This window comes from Sapajus apella, unplaced genomic scaffold (assembly GCF_009761245.1).
Source record: "Sapajus apella isolate SASKATOON/1434 unplaced genomic scaffold, GSC_monkey_1.0 scaffold25, whole genome shotgun sequence".
NCBI lineage: Eukaryota > Metazoa > Chordata > Mammalia > Primates > Cebidae > Sapajus > Sapajus apella.
The window spans coordinates 15,862,980-15,881,652 of record NW_022436965.1 but is presented as its reverse complement, the minus strand read 5'-3'; the positions used below and the strand labels follow the sequence as shown (position 1 = coordinate 15,881,652).

The 18,673-nt window shown below is 34.8% G+C and overlaps 1 protein-coding gene across 4 annotated transcripts in view; it reads left to right on the top strand.

The window, feature by feature from the left end:
• The window catches only part of RABGAP1L (RAB GTPase activating protein 1 like), a 718,780-nt gene that overhangs the window by 260,484 nt on the left and 439,623 nt on the right, over positions 1-18,673 (top strand). The gene's annotated exons all lie outside the window — the stretch shown is intronic.

Here is an 18,673-nt window from a genome sequence, read left to right as displayed (position 1 = left end):
TTAAGTGTGCCTTTTAAATTCAGGCCAGTTCAAGGAAAACATAAAGTTCATGGAAATATAGTGCTGTTAACATTTCAGATATGATATATATGATCTTCAAAATCATACGTATTATTTGGGAATCATATTTTTATTTCTTTAGTTTAGGGTGTAAATATAGTTAGAAAAGACCCAGTGGATTCTGTGTACAGAAAGCCTGAGGTCATGCTTACTGCATTTTCCCCTCTGGCTTTTCCCCATAATAAGTAATAACAGTTATTTGCCAGGCTCACTGTTGAGTTTTACATGTGTTACACATTTAATCCTCACTACAGCCTTTTGAGATAATAGTTATTATTCCACTCGAGATAAGGAAACAAAAGAAAATGATTATTTGTCAGTTAACTAGTCAATGGCAGAGATTCCCGCCCACCCAGTAGGCCTGGGCCAAAGCCTGCCTACTTTGCCAGTAGGCTGCACTGCTTCCATTTCAGAAGGCTCTAACCTTTGTACCTCTGTCTGTACCTTTTCCCTACAATATTTCTCTGGGTTTTATTTCTCTTTTTTTCATCATCATTGGCTTGAGTTCTTTTCTTGTCTTGTAATATCTTTTACTTTGCTCTTATAAGTTAGTTTTATTAAAACAGCAATCTGATAAGCTGAAACCAGTTTAATGTATGTAATCAAACTGAAATTCTTGATATTCCTTAGGTTTACTTTTGTTATTTCCCTTGAATAATTTTTTTAAATCTCTATCAATTTCTTTTTGGAAAAAAATTGGTTTGAAGAGGAAGAGTAGAAAAGAAAGCCTTTATTATAGGCTGCAAGAGGCTGAATGAGGCAAGTTCTAAATTTAGTTTTTTTGTTTACTGTAGTACTTTATATACAACTCTAGGGCAAGCTGCTTAACTTCCTTTTTTCATATTTCAATATGTTCATATAGTAAGATAATATTTTGAAACTTCTCTTTTTAGGTAATGTATTTTAAGACTAGGAAGCATAACCATTTTTCTCATCATTATGTTGTATTTTGTGGTAATTATCCAGTTTGGTTATAAATGACAGCCAAAAAATAATGCATTCTATATTCTCTTTCCTAAGGGTTCTATTATTTGAATAATTGTTTCTAGAGTTATAGAGTGTTGGAAAGGTTCATAATTTACACTATTAGTATATGAAACTTGGGCTGAGATCCAGGCCCTCAAAAACTACTTGGCTTTAGGTAAGATACCAAATGCTCCAAAAGCTTATTTTTGGTGTTGATTAAAAAATATTAAGTCAGTGATTGTAGCTCCGTGTTCAGCTGAATTTGATAACTAAATGGAATTTTCTAGTCTGTGTGCCCAGCACAGCTCCTGGCACATAAAAAATATTCAGAATGTGGTAGATGCTGTTTTATTATTTTTGTGGGTACCATATTTATTAACACCACAAATTAAAAATCACCAACCCCAATTCAAACAGAAGTAAATCATTGAGCATTAGGATTTTCTAAGTTAGTACTTCTTTTCGCAAATCTATTTAAACTCAAAGTTTGGGTTAAACTCAGCTATTTCAAGTATATTTTTGAAAGCGTATTTCCCAGACACAATTATTCATGAAGACTTCGTTTGAGATTAAATATATCCAGCAAGCTGATGTTGAGATAAGACAAAGGCATGCTTCTGAGGTTAACCTACCTCCTTACTTTATTATGCTAAGTATAACATTTTATTCTCATTGGGGAAGTAATAATAGGAAGGATTGTCCAGGGATGGCTGATTATTTGTCTTTGCACTTTAATTTTCCTCATTTATTAAAATGAAATTTGAGGTATTTTGTCATATATCTATTTCTTTGGAGAAACAATGATTAATAAGCTGATTTGCTCCATAGATTCCATAAATTGTGTGAATTTAAAGATAAATGAAGTTGCTTTAAAGGACTTTTTCTCTTTCCCTCCCCACCCTAGAAGGTAATCATTAGATGTGAAAAAGATACAATTATATAAAAAGTAGATAAAAAAGATTGAGATGTGAGGAATTTGCTGATGCAACTTTCTAAGTATAGACAGCATCCTGTATGTGCAGGTGGGGCCCTTTAGGTACATAGGAGCATGTGTGTGTTACTGAATCAGTGCTGTACTCTGACATGTAGATTCCAAAAGATGCTCTTTTCCTTAAGCAGTACTTAACTTTATTTTAGATTAAGAAGGATATGTAGAAAGTGACACATCCTCTAACCAAATATATAGATATTGAGGAAAACAACATGGCTAGAATAGAAAAAAGCTCTCATTTTATGATTTCTCATAAATGGAAGTTTGATTCAGTGCTAGTCTTGCTCTGTATTTTAAAATATTCATTACTTTTTTCAATAAAGTGTTTTTTAAATATTAATATGATTTAATTAAGTTTTTTATGACTGTTTTGTTTTAATTTTTTACAATGAACATTTATAAAATTTCTTTTATAATCAGGAACATTAATATTTTATTAAAAAGAATGCTGAATATTTAAAAACAGTTTAACATTTCACAAAACAGCTTATGTTGATATTACAAGTAACACTATCTGATAATGTCTCAATACTGTTTGATAAAGATGGGGTATATAGTTTTCTGAGTTGTGTAATATTTGTTATTTTATTTAGATTTTTCAGATAAGCTTCACAACTGCCTACTTTCCATATTAGATGTTCTTGACTTATTTTTTCTTTAATGTAAACAGTTTGAGGTATTACCTGATGAATCTGAAATGGATCTCAGTCACTGTAGGATTTTAAAATGCATCATTGATGGTACCTTTCTGCATTTTTCCACATCTTTAAACAACAAAGGAATGGCCCTGCATTATGACATAGGCTCCACCTGGTACCTGCATTTCCTACATAGGCGGAGTTCTCCAAAGAATGTACTTATAGTTTTTTAATGGTAACTTTTATTCTGGTTTTATATATGACTTTCAACAAAGGTGAAGAAAATAACAGTAATAAATTTAGCAGGAGTCTGTTATGTCTCATAAATATTTTTTAACATGAAAGGCACATGATATCAGTACCTTCATTATAGTAAATAGAGCCAAATTAGTTTTTGAGATTCTAAAATCTCAAAAGATTTTAAGGTGATAAATATTAAGTTTAAGGTGATAAATATTAAGAAACATAGTATATAATAGTAGAACTCATGAAATGGAAATAATTTGCAAAAATTTGAAAACTTCTAAAAATGCTACTTTATACAAAAGAAATACCTATCATTGTCTTAAACCTTTGGCCCCAGTTTTATTTTATTTTCTACTTAAGCAACTGTAAGCAAGGTTGATGACAGTTAAAAATGGCAAAATATATGTTATGAATTCAATTATTATAATTGCAAGCCACAAACAAGGTACAGAGTTATATGAGCTGTTCTTTAAAATTTTGTTTTTGAGTGAAATGTGGAATGTAGCAAGAGATGTGCAATAATTTCGTTTGAAATTATACATGACACGAAGAATGTTTATGTGCATACTCTTTGTAAAATATAACTTTAAGACGTTTACTTATGTTCCCAATAGAGTTTGAAGTTTAGTATAGTTATTAGTAGATGACACATTTTTATACAAATAACCTCTTCATAATTATTCATTTACTTTTTCAGGAATTTTATAATTAAAAATGCTAAATTGGTAAGAAATTATTGGAAAACACTGCAAATTGAAATTTGGAAACGCTTAAAATGCTTTTGGAACATACATAATGCTCTTGACATCATAAATGAGGTATATTCTAAAAGCTTCTGTGAGTAAACACTATCTCATTTCACATATGGAAATATGAGATACAATTTTTAAGTGACCCTAGCAAGATCATGTAGATTGACAGAGATACTACTGACCACATGTCTTGTGTGGCAATAATGTTGCCTGTGATAAAGTTCTTGAATAATGTATTTATAGATGGCTGGTAATGGAGTGACCTGATCTTTCTTTCTTGAAAAGAAAATGAAGACTTAGTTATTTGATATAGAAAGAATTCTATGTGAAATTTTATCTTTTCACTTGTGAAGTAGGGAGAATTATTTTAACTTTATGTTAGAGGTGTGATTTTTGAGATCATAGAAAATTGTAATGAGATGTATTATCAACCCTGATCAGTGTTTTAATATTTCTTAAAACAGTTTTTTATCTGTAGAGGGTAATAAAAAGTTTACCTCTCCTTTTGAAAACACAGCATTCATCTACTGGATATATTGAGATATGTAGAATGAATTGAACAATGTTTGCTGTGTATTCTAAAAACTATAACCTTAGTGATGAAGACATCGAAATCACATTATATTCATGTACCTACTTTTGGAAACTGCTCATTTCATAGTCATGTACTTTATGTTTTGAAATTTTTTTGTAACAGATTTGCAATGTTTTTGAGTCATCATAGGTTGAATTTTTCTCAAGCATTATGATAGAAAAGATTTTGATGTTTCAGACTACAGTGCTTTTGTATGTAATCTATAAAATATCAGTCAGGGAATCAGTGATTAATTTGAATTAGTGATATATTAAGTAAACCTTTTAAATATGTAATCAGTTTCTTTCAATGAAATAAATGTAGTTACAAAAAAATTGAAGGAACTCAAATTAGGCAAACACAAGATTCCCTTGTTAGTGTCCTTAGAGGAAACCTTTCTTTAAGTAGTTTCTAGTGTCTGTATCAATTGAATAAAAATGAGTTCCCCCGAGTTATTTGAAAAGTTTAGTCTCTTAAGCATGTAATATTTCCATAACAATTTTATGAGTACTTAATTTATGCTGCTTATTTAGAGAGTTTGCAAGATGAATTATTTCAAAGTCCAAATTTGGATTTTAATCTTCATTAACCAATTATTTTTGCATTTTGAATCAACAAATTAGATCAATAAATATTGATTATGCTATGTGAAGGGCATAAATTGTGGTTCTATAATAGTCCTGGACTCTTAAATCAAGAGTAACTCATTGAATTTTGTGAATCCAACAGCAGGAAGATTAATTTCTAGAATTTGAGGGAGAGATTGCAGAAAAGTCATAGGAACTATGCAATACATTGTAGCGTTAGAGGGATTAATGCATTTTAAAATATGAATTGCCTTCAACATTTAGCCATGTGTTTGGATGCTGTAGTTCTAAAGGATACCACAGGATATTTGACAAGTTATTAAAGTGAAAGGAGAAGAAATGTTCAATGTTCAGATTAGTACAAAAGTGTTGTGAGGAGAAATACACAATTACTTTGGAATGCAGTATAAAAAAATCCTTCATGTGGATTATATCTGATTAGAGTAAAATCATCACTTTAGATATAAATGATAAACTTTGAGATTAGGACAAGAATATTAACATGGGTAGAAGTAGCTTTAGGGATTGCACATGAGACATGTTCTATCAACTTTTTTTTATTTTTGAGTTGGAGTCTCGCTCTGTCACGCAGGCTGGAGAGTGCAGTAGAGTGATGTTGGCTCACTTCAATGTCCACCTCCTGGCTTCAAGCAATTCTCATGCCTCAGCCTCCAGAGTAGCTGGGACTACAGGTATGTGCCACCACACCCGGCTAATTTTTGTATTTTTAGTAGAGACAGGGTTCCACCATGTTGGCCAGCCTGGTCTTGAACTCCTAAACTCAAGTGATCCATCTGCCTTGATCTTCCAGTGATGGAATTTCAGGCATGAGCCACCATGCCTGGCTTTAGGCATATTCTTAGACTACTTTTTCTAAGGTTGTTTTCCTAATATTTGTCTTGTGATTACAATTGAAGATCACTATATGCAGGCTATTATGAAAGGCAAGTTTTAACTTTTCTGTCAATCAAGTTAATCATATGATATAGGCCTAATATTTTTTGAATAATAGAATTATTCATTCTTTCATCTAAGTATTTATTAGGTTCTTACTGTGTGCCAGGGACTATTCTTAATTCTATGTAAGATAAGGAGATTTCTAAGTAAAACAGATTTTCAGTTCTCCAAGAGCACTTAGACTGCAAGGGCTATATGAACTTTATATGGATAACTATAAGGCAAGATAGGAGTTGACAAATTACAGTCCGTTGACTATTGTAAATACAATTTTATTGGACCATAGCAGCACTCATTCATTTATGTATTGCCCATGGGTGCTTTTGTGCTACAAATGGTAGAGAATTGTTGTGATGGAGAAGTTATGTCCTACAAAGCCTACATATTTACATATTTACTGTCTGATCTTTTACAGAAAAAAATTTGCTGACCCCTGGTATGAGACATTATATTGCTGTTTATTTGTTACTCACAACAGAATGGTGTGCTTTTATGATTGCTAAAGGATCTCATATGAAGGAGCAATTACTGATTTCAACCTGATTCAGTCAGGCATCAGGAAAATTTCTAGCATAGGAGTGAAAACGTAGATATTGATTCCTCCTCTCTGATTCCAGTGGCTTGTCAACTGAATACCTGTCTGTAAATGAAACACAGATCTATTTTTTCTAATTAGTTCTTACTATTATATAGTTAATCTACATTACTTACATTTAGATTTCTCCTACTCAGGTAAAGTTCTTTGCATATCAAACTTAGTGTCTAGTTTCTTTATTTAACTACTAATGTAGCATAATCATATTTTATCTTTAAGTGTGGAGTCAGTAGTAATTAATATCGGATGTAGTCTTTAAACTTCAGAAGAATTTTGTTAAACTTCTCATCAGTAAATGATAATCTCATAGTCTAAAAGAGATAATTTACTTATAAATAAGCGTGCCTCTTTTGTAGTATTCTAATAGTCTGTAAAACAAAAAATGAAAGAACAGAATATCTAGCTGTATAAGAGCGAAACTTACCTGCAACTCAAAAACATACATGACTGAAGAGAATTTATAATTCAGCACCAATATATGACATTATTAATAGGCTCTTGGTAATATTTAAGTTAGAAAATAAATTGATATAGTCATACACATGGCTAAGATGTATTGCAGTGCTAGGAGTTTTGTTTTTTTGACATTGTCAACTAATGAATGAAAAACAAAGAAATTTTAAATGAGCTACAATTTATATTTACTCAAAATTAAGCCATTTAAAAAAATCTCCATGATTCAGTTAATCACAGGGATATTATACATTATTATTAATATTTGCCTTGGCAGTACTATTGTTTTAAACTGTTAATAATCCATTGGGAAGTTTTGGTTTTCTTGTTTAGCAAATCAGTAAGAAAACGAATACATGTTCTTGATGTTTTTCTTGAAAATACAGTTTACTGAGTCTGTTAGAATAAAAGGAAACACTTACACAGTTGTCCCTTATTATCTGTGTGTGATTGGTTCCAGGACGCCCCAAGGATACCAAAAGCCACAGATACTGAAGTCCCTTGTCTAAAATCATATACTATAACCTACACACACACTCCCATATACTTTAAATTATCTCTAGATTACTTATAATACCTAATACAATGTAAATGTAGTATAACTAGTATTTTTTAGGGAATAGTGACAAGAAATGCACAAGTACATTTCAAGAACATGTACAAGTCTGTGTATGTTGAATACAGACGCAACTATCCATTTTTTCCCCTGAATATTTTCAAGCAATGGTTGATTGAATTGATGGAGGTGAAACCTATGAATATGTAAGACTGACTGTATGTTGCTTTTATGCCTTCAGTATTGTTTAAAGTAACTGAGATAGTTAAGTAGGGCCATCATTGGAACCCAGATACTCAGAGTGAGTACCTTAATAATGTTTATTGTATGTTTTCCCTAAACAAATGAATAGGATAATTTCATGTCAAAATTGTATTTTAAAAGATTATAAATGGTCAGGTTTCCATTAGTTTGATTATGAGAGAAAGATTTCAGAGAATCGTTAGGTCCTTCTGCCTTTTTCAAAAGAGTCAATGGACTGGAGGGTCTTAAGAGAAGACCTCAAGGATGTCTTATAGAGATACTTTGAGTGGCAAGGTATTGTTTCCACTTTTTTATATTCCCACCAGCTTGCCCTTCCATGCTTGGCACCTTTCAATTTCTGACAATGTTGTAAATGGATGAATTATGGCAAATCACTATAAACCTATCTCAGATACTTCTAATTCTTATTCCTTCCACATAATTAACTTTCTTTTTTTCCTCCTCATTCATGTTAGTTATTTTTAATTTTCAAAAAAATATTGCTCATAAAGGAAATTTAGGGAATGTTTAAAATGTTAAATAATAAAAAAAAAGGGACTAAATTTCTCTTTCCCAGATATAATTAGGTGTGATGATAACAAGTCTTGATTTTGGTTTTCTTTTCTTCCATTTCCCACCTATGGATTAGGGCTTTTTGTAAAGGATTTTTAAATGTAGGTATTTATATCTTAAACATTTCTTATATTATTGTATACTATTTATGAACATTTTTGTAAGTAAAGCTTTTCCCACATTTAGTATTATTTTCTTAAAATTTTTAAGGAAGAGATACTGAAGCAAACAGAATAAAGGTATATTAAGATTATTTATGTATATTGCCAAATTGCTTTCCCAAAGGAGTGATCCAGTTTATCTTCACACTAATAATGTATCAAACTATGATGATTCATCGCAAGCTTGCTATCAGCAATTCTACATTAATAAATAAATTAAAGGAATTTGATTTTCACTTTTTTCCCAGCCCCTGTAGGATATTTGTGTAGTTCTTTGTGATGTTTTTCCTTTCTTACACTAAAACAGACAGACAGACAGATAGATAGATAGAGAGACGGACAGACGGATGGACGGATGGATATATTAACTAGGATGGATCTGTGGAGCCTCTTTGAAACCAAATTGTCTCAAACTCTTTATTTCAGAAGTCTTTAAGCTTAGATCATCTTCTCACTATTATTAGCTCACCATTTACTCTGTGCTGCTACTGCTTTGTTGTTTAAGGCCATGCATTATTTTAAGAACATTGAATTCTGTCAACGCTGTTCTCCCATTGTTATTGCTATCATCAGCCTTGCCTATTTCATTGTATCTTGTGTTTGCCACACAGCTCCCTATGTATTGGGTTTGAGAAAGCCTTTAAAAATGTTTTCTATTATATTCTTCTGCCTTTGTTGAAGTGATATCTCTACTGGATTTTCAAGGTAGGGGAGGATATTTTCCTAAGCAGAAAATTTTGAGGCCTGTGTCCTTGGAGAGTTTATGAACATCAAGATTTCAGTAGTTGAGCGCTGACCCCAGGCCTGGTATTGATACTTAGGATTTCCCTAACCTGCAGAACCATGGGAACAGCATCCATAGTGGTAGAGGCTGTGGCAAGCAAATTCGTTTTCACATTGGAGAGGTCACAGCTGGTGTGGTTGTCTAACAAGCAAGCATGCTTGCAGGTCTGTACTGTTTCTCCTCATTATGTCTTTTGCATCTCTCTGGTACCTCAGAGTGCTTTGTATATAGTGGCTCAATTATTTCTTGATCCCACAGAGTACTGTGTATATAGTAAGTCATCTATTTCTTGAGCCAAATGAATTTAATCATTAGGGTTAACAGTATTTCTTCGGTCTCTTCTAGTAGTTCTTTCCCCTCTAACTCACTTGAGGGTATGGTTGGACTGAAGATTACTTCAAGATTCTTGTCCCCAGTGCCTTGCTGTTACTGACTGGGGAAGCTATGGAAAAGAGTATTTAAGGAGAGTTGAATGATTATTTAATATACCTATCATTTAATATAGCTTTCCGCTTTAACGTTGAGTGGACTTACAGGCTCTTCCTGAATACGTGTGTGTCTTAAAGGGGGGTGAATACACTTTGGGGTAGCTCAGGCTTTTTAGATAATGTTTATTTATATTAAGCTGAATTGAATATGTTTTTGGCTTATTCCCGTTGTGATTATATAGGAAAAATGAGAATTTTTGTTTTACCCAACAACCTTCTGTGTACCTTGGTAGAACCATTGTTTCTGTCCAGGTTTCTCTTGGTCTTGAACCATTCTCGTAAAGTATGGTTTTGAAGCTCATCACCAACTTTTCCCTGAATATGTTCTAATAATACTTCTTTTAATGGTGCTCAGAGCTTAATAAAATGTTATGTGTGTGATATGAGCAGGAACAAATGAGAGTAAGAGCATCATTTTCACTTGGTTTATATACTATTCTGCTATTTTTTCAGGCCAGAAGTTAATTATATATTTTTGGTAGTTATATTTTATCCTTTAATAGATTGAGTTTATTTTCAATAAATCCATGTGTCCTTTTTACACATGCTTAATTTATATTCCTTCTCCATACATGTACGATGGTTTTTGTTTTTTTAAACAAATTTTACATTGTTACCTCCCTTCAACTTCATCTTGTTAGAGTTGGCTCAGTTTTTCCAGCATTTCTGAAACATTTGTTCAATTTCTAATACAGTCATTAAACTTTTGCCTTCTGCAAATATGATATACTTCTTTTTCAACTTTTATTTTAGGTTCAGGGGCTACATGTGCAAGTTTTTTTGTTTTTTTTTTTTTGAGACGGAGTTTCACTCTTGTTACCCAGGCTGGAGTGCAATGGCGCGATCTCAGCTCACCGCAACCTCCGCTTCCTGGGTTCAAGCAATTCTCCTGCCTCAGCCTCCTGAGTAGCTGGGATTACAAGCACGCACCACCATGCCCAGCTAATGTTTTGTAGTTTTAGTAGAGACAGGGTTTCACCATGTTGACCAGGGTGGTCTCGATCTCTTGACCTCGTGATCCACCCGCCTCGGCCTCCCTAAGTGCTGGGATTACAAGCGTGAGCCACCGCACCCGGCCTGCAAGTTTATTACTTAAGGAAATTTTATGACACTGAGCTTTGGGATAGGAATGATCCCATTACCCAGGTAGTGAGCGTAGTACCCAGTAGGTACATTTCAACCCTCATTGCCCTCCCTCCACCCTCTAGTGGTCCCTCCCCAGTGTCTGTTGTTCTAATCATTTTTCTTTTTTTTTTTTTTGAGATGGAATCTCACTCTGTTGCCCAGGCTGGAGTGCAGTGGTGTGATCTTGGCTCACTGCAACCTTCGCCTCCTGGGTTCAAGCAATTCTTCTGCCTCAGCCTCCCAAGTAGCTGGAACTACAGGCATGTACCACCATCCCTGGCTATTTTTTTGTATTTTTAGTAGAGACAGTTTTTGCCAGATCGGCTAGGGTAGTCTGGAACTCCTGACTTCGTGATCCTCCTGCCTCAGCCTCCCAAAGTGCTGGGATTACAGGTGTGTGCCACCGCGCCCGACCTGTTTTTCTAATCTTTATATTCACATGTACCAATGTTTAGGTCTCACTTATAAGTGAAAACATGTAATAGTTGGTTTTCTGCTCCTGAGTTAATTTGCCTCTAGCTACCTCTGAGATCATGAACAGATAAAAGAAGACATACATGTGGCCAACAAAGATACGAAAAAATGCTCAACATCACTTATCATTAGAGAAATGCAAATCAAAACCACAGTGAGATACCATCTCATACCAGTCAGAATGGCTACTACTAAAAAGTACAAAACAACAGATATTGGTGAGGCTGCAGAGTAAAGGGAAAACTTATATACTGTTAGTGTTTATTTTATAATAATTTGATATAATCCAGATACTTGGATTTGTCAGATGAGAGTATTTTATTTTCTAAGCTTATACTATATATTGGATTATAAATTTTTAAAAGTCCTTCTGTTTACCTATTTAGCAACCAAAGTATAATTCAATTTATGATTAGTTGACAACATTTACTATGAGAAATGTTACCATTTGTATTCCATGACTCCACTTAAAATATAGAAAAATTTTAATACAGATACCTTTAGCATTTGGGACATATTTTACACAGAGATTTTCAAGAATGCCTTTTAGTGGAGATTTGTAAAGTGAAAGATAATAACCTTTGAGTTTTTATTTAAGTGCAGTTCTGCCCAAGGACAAATGAATAAATAGATGACTTTTCTAAATAATCCTTATAGAGTTATAATTTTGTGATGCTTTCCCCATCCTTGATTCATTGTTCTCCTTACTTGCACAGAAAGCCCATCTACTCTCAGTGATTAAACTATCATCCTTTTGCTAAGTATTCCAAAATAGGACTCTCCAAATCGGGCCTTGTACCTTTTTTTCAGGCACATGTAGTATGCTGCCTTCAATGAGCCTTCTTATTCTGGATTTTTCATAAAAATTGAACAATTTCAAAGGAAAATCATTATTACCAATTCTTATTCCTTACACTGCTCATCTCTTTTTTTTGTTGTTATTGTTAATGTCATTGGTACCCTTGCCTTCTTATATTTTCACTTAGTAGCCCTGTCTGTTTAATAAATGTTCATTAAAAAAAAAGACTGTCTGGACATTTTTCTTCTCCCTTCATCATTATTTGATTCAGAATCCAGCTTGTACAATTCATTCTTCACTGTCTTTTAAGATACCTTCTCTGGGTAACCAGATCACTTTTTTTTTTTTCCCGTTTCTTCCATAGAAAGATCACCTTTTAAAAAAAAATCTTTATGTATAGTTTTATTATATTCTCTATATAGTTTTATTCTCTGTGTATTTTGAATCATAGGAACTTTAGGTTAAGTGATACTTATGGGTACAGTCTCCCTATGGCTAAAAATCCTTTCATAACTAGTAAGGTAGCCTCTTCAATTATTATAAGTTCTTTGACTTAGAAGATACTTCCTAATTATGAGCCCCAAAATCTTCTTTCTTGAAATGTCCACCATTTGATCCTATGTCATATCTCTGTAGAAACACAGAAACAGGTCTTCCTTTATGATGTAGTTCTGGCATGTGAAAGTTACTGTTATATCTTCCTTCTCAGATTGAACATCTTTATTTCTTTAACACATTACTAATTCATTCAGGAAATATTTATTGAGCATCTTTTTTTTTGCTTGAGACGGAGTCTCGCTCTGTCACCCAGGCTGGAGTGAAATGGCACAATCTCGGCTCACTCTGACCTCCACCTCCCAGATTTGAGCAATTCTCCTGCCTCAGCCTCCTGAGTAGCTGGGACTACAGGTGTGCACCACCACACTGGGCTAATTTTGTACTTTTAGTAGAGATGGGGTTTTACCCTGTTGGCCAGGCTGTTCTCAAACTCCTGACCCCAGGTGATCTGCCCATCTCCGCCTCCCAAAGTGCTGGGATTATAGGCATGAGCCTCTGCCTGGCCTATTGAGCATCTTTTATGTGCAAGTCACTGTTTATGTATTTGGAATATGTGAAACAGGAATAATAAACTATTTTCTCATACAGATTGCATCCAAATAGAGATAAAAAGTATTCCAGATTAAGATGTCAGCAAGTAAAAAAAATAAGATAATTTTAGATTATGATTAATGCCATGAAAAGAATAGAACAGGATATTAGGATATAGAGGTGACAGAGATGGGAGGCAACTTCCTCATGAACTTTGGTTTACAAATATTTCATCATTTTCATTGCCTTCCACCAAAACAACATGCATGGACTTGGCACTTTTCACATTCTTATGGTGAAAGACTTCTGATCTGCTAATGTCCTTTATGTACATAGAAAAGTATGGAGCTTCTTAGTTATATGGGAGATGAAGCTGTCTGAACTACCACATCAGTGAGGGAACTATTAAAGAAGAAGACACAAACATTTAGACCTTTTGCAGTTATTGTTAGACGGAGTGTTCTCTTGCTCAGAGGGACGAGTAGTTGCCATATTTGGACAATGTGCTTCCCTTAGTGCAGCTCCACGTGTAATTAGCTGTCCCAACAACAGGTTACCCTAGCTTTGTAGTGAGCTTTTTTAGGTCTAGATCTCACCTGTTTGGCACTTGAATATAGTTGCAGGGCTTTGCAGTTATTCCTTACTTAGCCCTTCCTTCTACTTTTATGTGATCTTTTCTAATTTTTTTTTTATAGATTTAGAAAGCTTACCTTCTCTGTTGTCTTTAAAGTTAGCAAAATGATGTAAACAGAAGAGTACTTAGGCAGAACTTAGCAAAAAGCTTTCTTCTAAATTGATTTTTCTTTATTTAATTAGCACATTTTGAGTAAGGCCATATGCCTACCTCAAACTCTACTTAAATGTGTTACTATCTAGTTCCCATTTTTTCCCTTTTATTTCAAATATTTTATGAAATGTTGACCAAAGAGAGTGAAGCATAGGCCAAGCCTGGTGGCTCGCGCCTATAATCCCAGCACTCTGGGAGGCCGAGGTGGGTGGATCTCTTGAGGTCAGGAGTTTGAGACCATCCTGGGCAACATGGTGAAACCTCGTCTCTACTAAAATTGGAAAAACTAGCCAGGCATGGTAGCACATGCTTGTAATCCCAGCTTCTCGGGAAGCTGAGGTAGGAGAATCACTCTAACCTGGAAGACGCAGGTTGCAATGAGCTGAGATCGCACCACTGCACTCCAGCCTAGGCGACAGAGTGAGACTCCCTCTCCCAAAAGAGCAAAAAGAAAAAGGGGGGGGCCGGGCGCGGTGGCTCAAGCCTGTAATCCCAGCACTTTGGGAGGCCGAGGCGGGTGGATCACGAGGTCAAGAGATCGAGACCATCCTGGTCAACGTGGTGAAACCCCGTCTCTACTAAAAATACAAAAAATTAGCTGGGCATGGTGGCACGTGCCTGTAATCCCAGCTACTCAGGAGGCTGAGGCAGGAGAATTGCCTGAACCCAGGAGGCGGAGGTTGCGGTGAGCCGAGATCGCACCATTGCACTCCAGCCTGGGTAACAAGAGCGAAACTCCGTCTCAAAAAAAAAAAAAAGGGCGGGGGTGCGGGGGAGTGGGGAGTATGAAGCATAATGATTAATGGTTGAGCCTGTCTTCTAGAGTCAAACTGAAATTTTGTATTTTGTCACTTGTTATCTGTGTAATACTGGGCATGTTACCTAACCTCTCTGATTGTTGGTTTTCCTGATAATTGTATTCTCTTTATAGGGGTATGTGAGATAATGATATATAAATCACCCATCACAGTGTCTGGCATATAAAAAAAGTCCAATAAATGTTAGCAATAACAGCTGTAGTCATTGTTGTTCCTGGCCCACAGAAATTAAATATAGTCTATTTTGGGCTTTCCAGATCTAAAAACCCTTCAAATGCATGTGCACACACACAAATATATACACAGCTAGTTTTCTGCCATTTATTCTTAGGAATGGACACAGTAAAAACATCTTTATTTTTTAAGTCTTATATGCCATCTGTCTAGAATTTTACTAAATGAAGCATCAATGTTACCGTCTCTGAAATCCATATGTTCTTATTGAAAGCTTAAAATTTGTCTTCTGTCTAGTCATTTATCATCTTTTCAGAGGTCTACACTTTCTCAAAGTCTAATAATTCTACCAAATCAAGTAGGTTTGGCAGAGGTTGCAGTGAGTCAGGATCATGCCTCTGCACTCCAGCCTGGGCAACAGAGCGAGACGCCAACTCAAAAAAAAAAAAGAAAAGAAAGTATTAATTTTATATTTGATATTTCTTTGTATGAGCCTAGTTAAAAATAAGACATGCGCATGGGAGGCTGAAAATAAATTTGACAATTGCCTGGATATTTTACTTAACCATGATTCTCAGGTCTTTGTTAGACAAAGAGTAAAATTGTCTATACCAGGGAAGAGTAATAACATTTTTACTGTATAAATGTAGAAGTAACTACTAATACATACTAAATAACAGAGCTACTATATGACAAATACTGTAAATATCTATTACACATTCATATTATATAATATGTTTAATCCTTTTAGCAACTCCATTTCACAGGTGAGAAAATTGAGCATCAGTATTTAAATATCATGGTCATCACACTCCTACTAAGTGGCAGAATCTATAGAATTTGAATCCAGTTTTGTCTGACACCAAAACCATGTCCTTTCCACCTAATATTTGCTACCTACCCTACTATTTGGCAGTTAGCATTATACTGACATGTATATTAAAATGGAACTAATAAAGAGAAGCTAATAATGTGTTCTTTTATTGCTATAGAAGATACTTCTAGAGTCAGAGAATTGATGAGGATCCATGAATAAACTTGGCAAATTTTCTTCAATAAGAAAACATTAGCATTTTAGAAATATTATAAAATCATGAAATCTTAGGGTTGGAAGAAACCTTCTTGCTTATGAGGTTTGTTTTCTGGACACATAGCAATTATATATGTGGGATTATATTATAAAGAATTAATAGGCTGGATTACATGTCTGTAATCCCAGCACTTTGGGAAGCCAGGGCGGGCAGATCACCTGAGGTCACGAGTTCAAGACCAGCCTGGCCAACATGGTGAAACCCCATCTGTACTGAAAATATTTTGAAAATTAGTTGGGTGTGGTAGTAGGCATCTGTAATCCCAGCTACTTGGGAGAGTAAGGCAGGAGAATCACTTGAGGGAGGCAGAGGTTGCAGTGAGCTGGGATTGCGCCACTGCACTCCAGCCTGGGTGACAGAGCAAGATTCCATCTAAAAAAAAAAAAGTATTAATTTTATTATTGCTGTATCTGTAATATTTTGTTTGAAATTTAAGATAAATTGTTGCTTTTGTTTATTTACCTTATTTACTTTTTAATAACACTTTGTAAAGTTTCTTTTAAATTCTATAGTCTAATGGTTATACAAATATGATATATGTGAATTAGGATAAAGAAATAGAGATTTCAGAATTCTTCCACATGTAGTGATACCCTGGTGCTCTAATTTATAATAAAGGGATTGTCATGGCTTATATTGAAATACAGGAGAATTTCACTTGCAAAATGTGTGTATAAATAGGCTGATTTCATATTAAATAATTCTGCTTTATTATAAGAATTCATGCTGATCATTGTTCAATAATGAATTCACATTCTACGCTGGTCTTGTGATTTTGCTAGTGTTGTAGTATAAAGTATAGTTATTATCCACTTCAAATTTAAATGTTATTGATAAGGTAAAATTAAACAGATTTCATATGACTGTGTGGACAGATATATCTGTGTAATATGAAAGAGTGAATTTCAGCCGGGTGCGGTGGCTCACGCCTGTAATCCCAGCACTTTGGGAGGCCGAGGCGGGTGGATCACGAGGTCAAGAGATCGAGACCATCCTGGTCAACACGGTGAAACCCCGTCTCTACTAAAAATACAAAAAAAATTAGCTGGGCATCGTGGCGTGTGCCTGTAATCCCAGCTACTCAGGAGGCTGAGGCAGGAGAATTGCCTGAACCCAGGAGGCGGAGGTTGCGGTGAGCCGAGATCGTGCCATTGCACTCCAGCCTGGGTAACAAGAGCGAAACTCCATCTCAAAAAAAAAAAAAAAAGAGTGAATTTCAAATAGTGGTTAATTTCTTAGACTAATACTGAGTATTATTACCCTAAAGACAAAAAAGTTTAAACCCAGAAAAGAAATCATAGACATTGCCTCTCTCTCTCTCTCTCTCTCTCTCTCTCTCTCTCTCCTTCTCTTTCTGTGTGTGTGTGTCTGTCTGTCTATCTGCAAAATCATTCAAGTTTCTTCTGCTTAGAACAGTAAGTTCCACGGGGGCAGGGAATTTGTCACGTTCCCCACTGTATTTCTACCACCTAGTGAAGGATGCCATAGATGGTAGATGTTCAGTAAATATTTGGGGGCAGACTATCTTGGCTTTGCAGATTAGTGTCGTACAAAAATTGAGGGGAATATTTTTGCTTTTGAGTAGATTATACTGCTAATCATTTCAGAGTTTTGCTTAAATATTTGTGAGAGTTTGTTTTTTCCCTCTCTGAACTTCTAGATGCCATTAGCAAAATGTTTTATACAAAAGTTAATAATGATGTTTATATTTGTGGTAAGTATACCCCAGCGTGTATTTATGTTCGTGTCTTTTTGTCTAGTAATAAAAAAGTGCAGCTGTTACTGTATTTTGTCTCTCACCAATTGCTAAGGGTTAGGTAAGTGTTACTTTGATTTGTAGTCCCAGATAATAGGTTTAAATCTTTGTGCTTATATATAATTGTTTATGAATATATTGCTGATAAGGGAAATTATTGTGGTTATCAAGTATCAGAAAATTTCATATTTTTGCCTGTATCTTTCTGGTAACAAGGCCATTACTTTCTATTAAATCAGGTATTTTCTGTGATGTGAATTAATCCTTTAAGCCACTAACCCAACATTTCTCAGAAGTGTAAACTATGGACAGCTTACTTTAGATTCACTGGTAGTGCTTATTAAAATTACAGATTTTGACCAACTACCTTAGTCCCCCTAAATCAGAATATCTGGAATGTGGGTCTCTGAATTTGTGACAGGCTCTGCAGGTGATTTATCTGCACTCAGAAGTTTGAGAATCATAGTATGAAACTTTCCTGGAAGTGTCTGCCCTGGGGAGGGTGTCCATCCTGGAAGCTCTACAGAAAGAATCCCTCACTACAAGCCCTCTGGCCATTTAAATTCCAAAGCAGTCAGTCTTAAGACACTGATTGTGTCAATTTGAATTATGACCAAATGTACATTGTTTCCAAAAGCTGTTGGACTGGAACAAAACAGGAACATCAGAATTGCTCACTAGACCAATACTGAAAGGGGACAAAACTGCATTCAGTTCCAGTTCCTGACAACCTCCCAGGAAATGTCTCAGCTGCCTTCACTGGGGATTGTCACTGCCAAAAAGACTTCATCCCATTAAAGACGAGGGAGAAGCTAGGCATTCTAGAACTGAGCTGACTGGAGATTAAAAAAAAAAAAAGTTCTGCTTTTTCCAGGTCTACAAGAACAGAGCTTTCTGTGGTACTATGAGAATTTCAGCCTAAAAATTCATTTTATG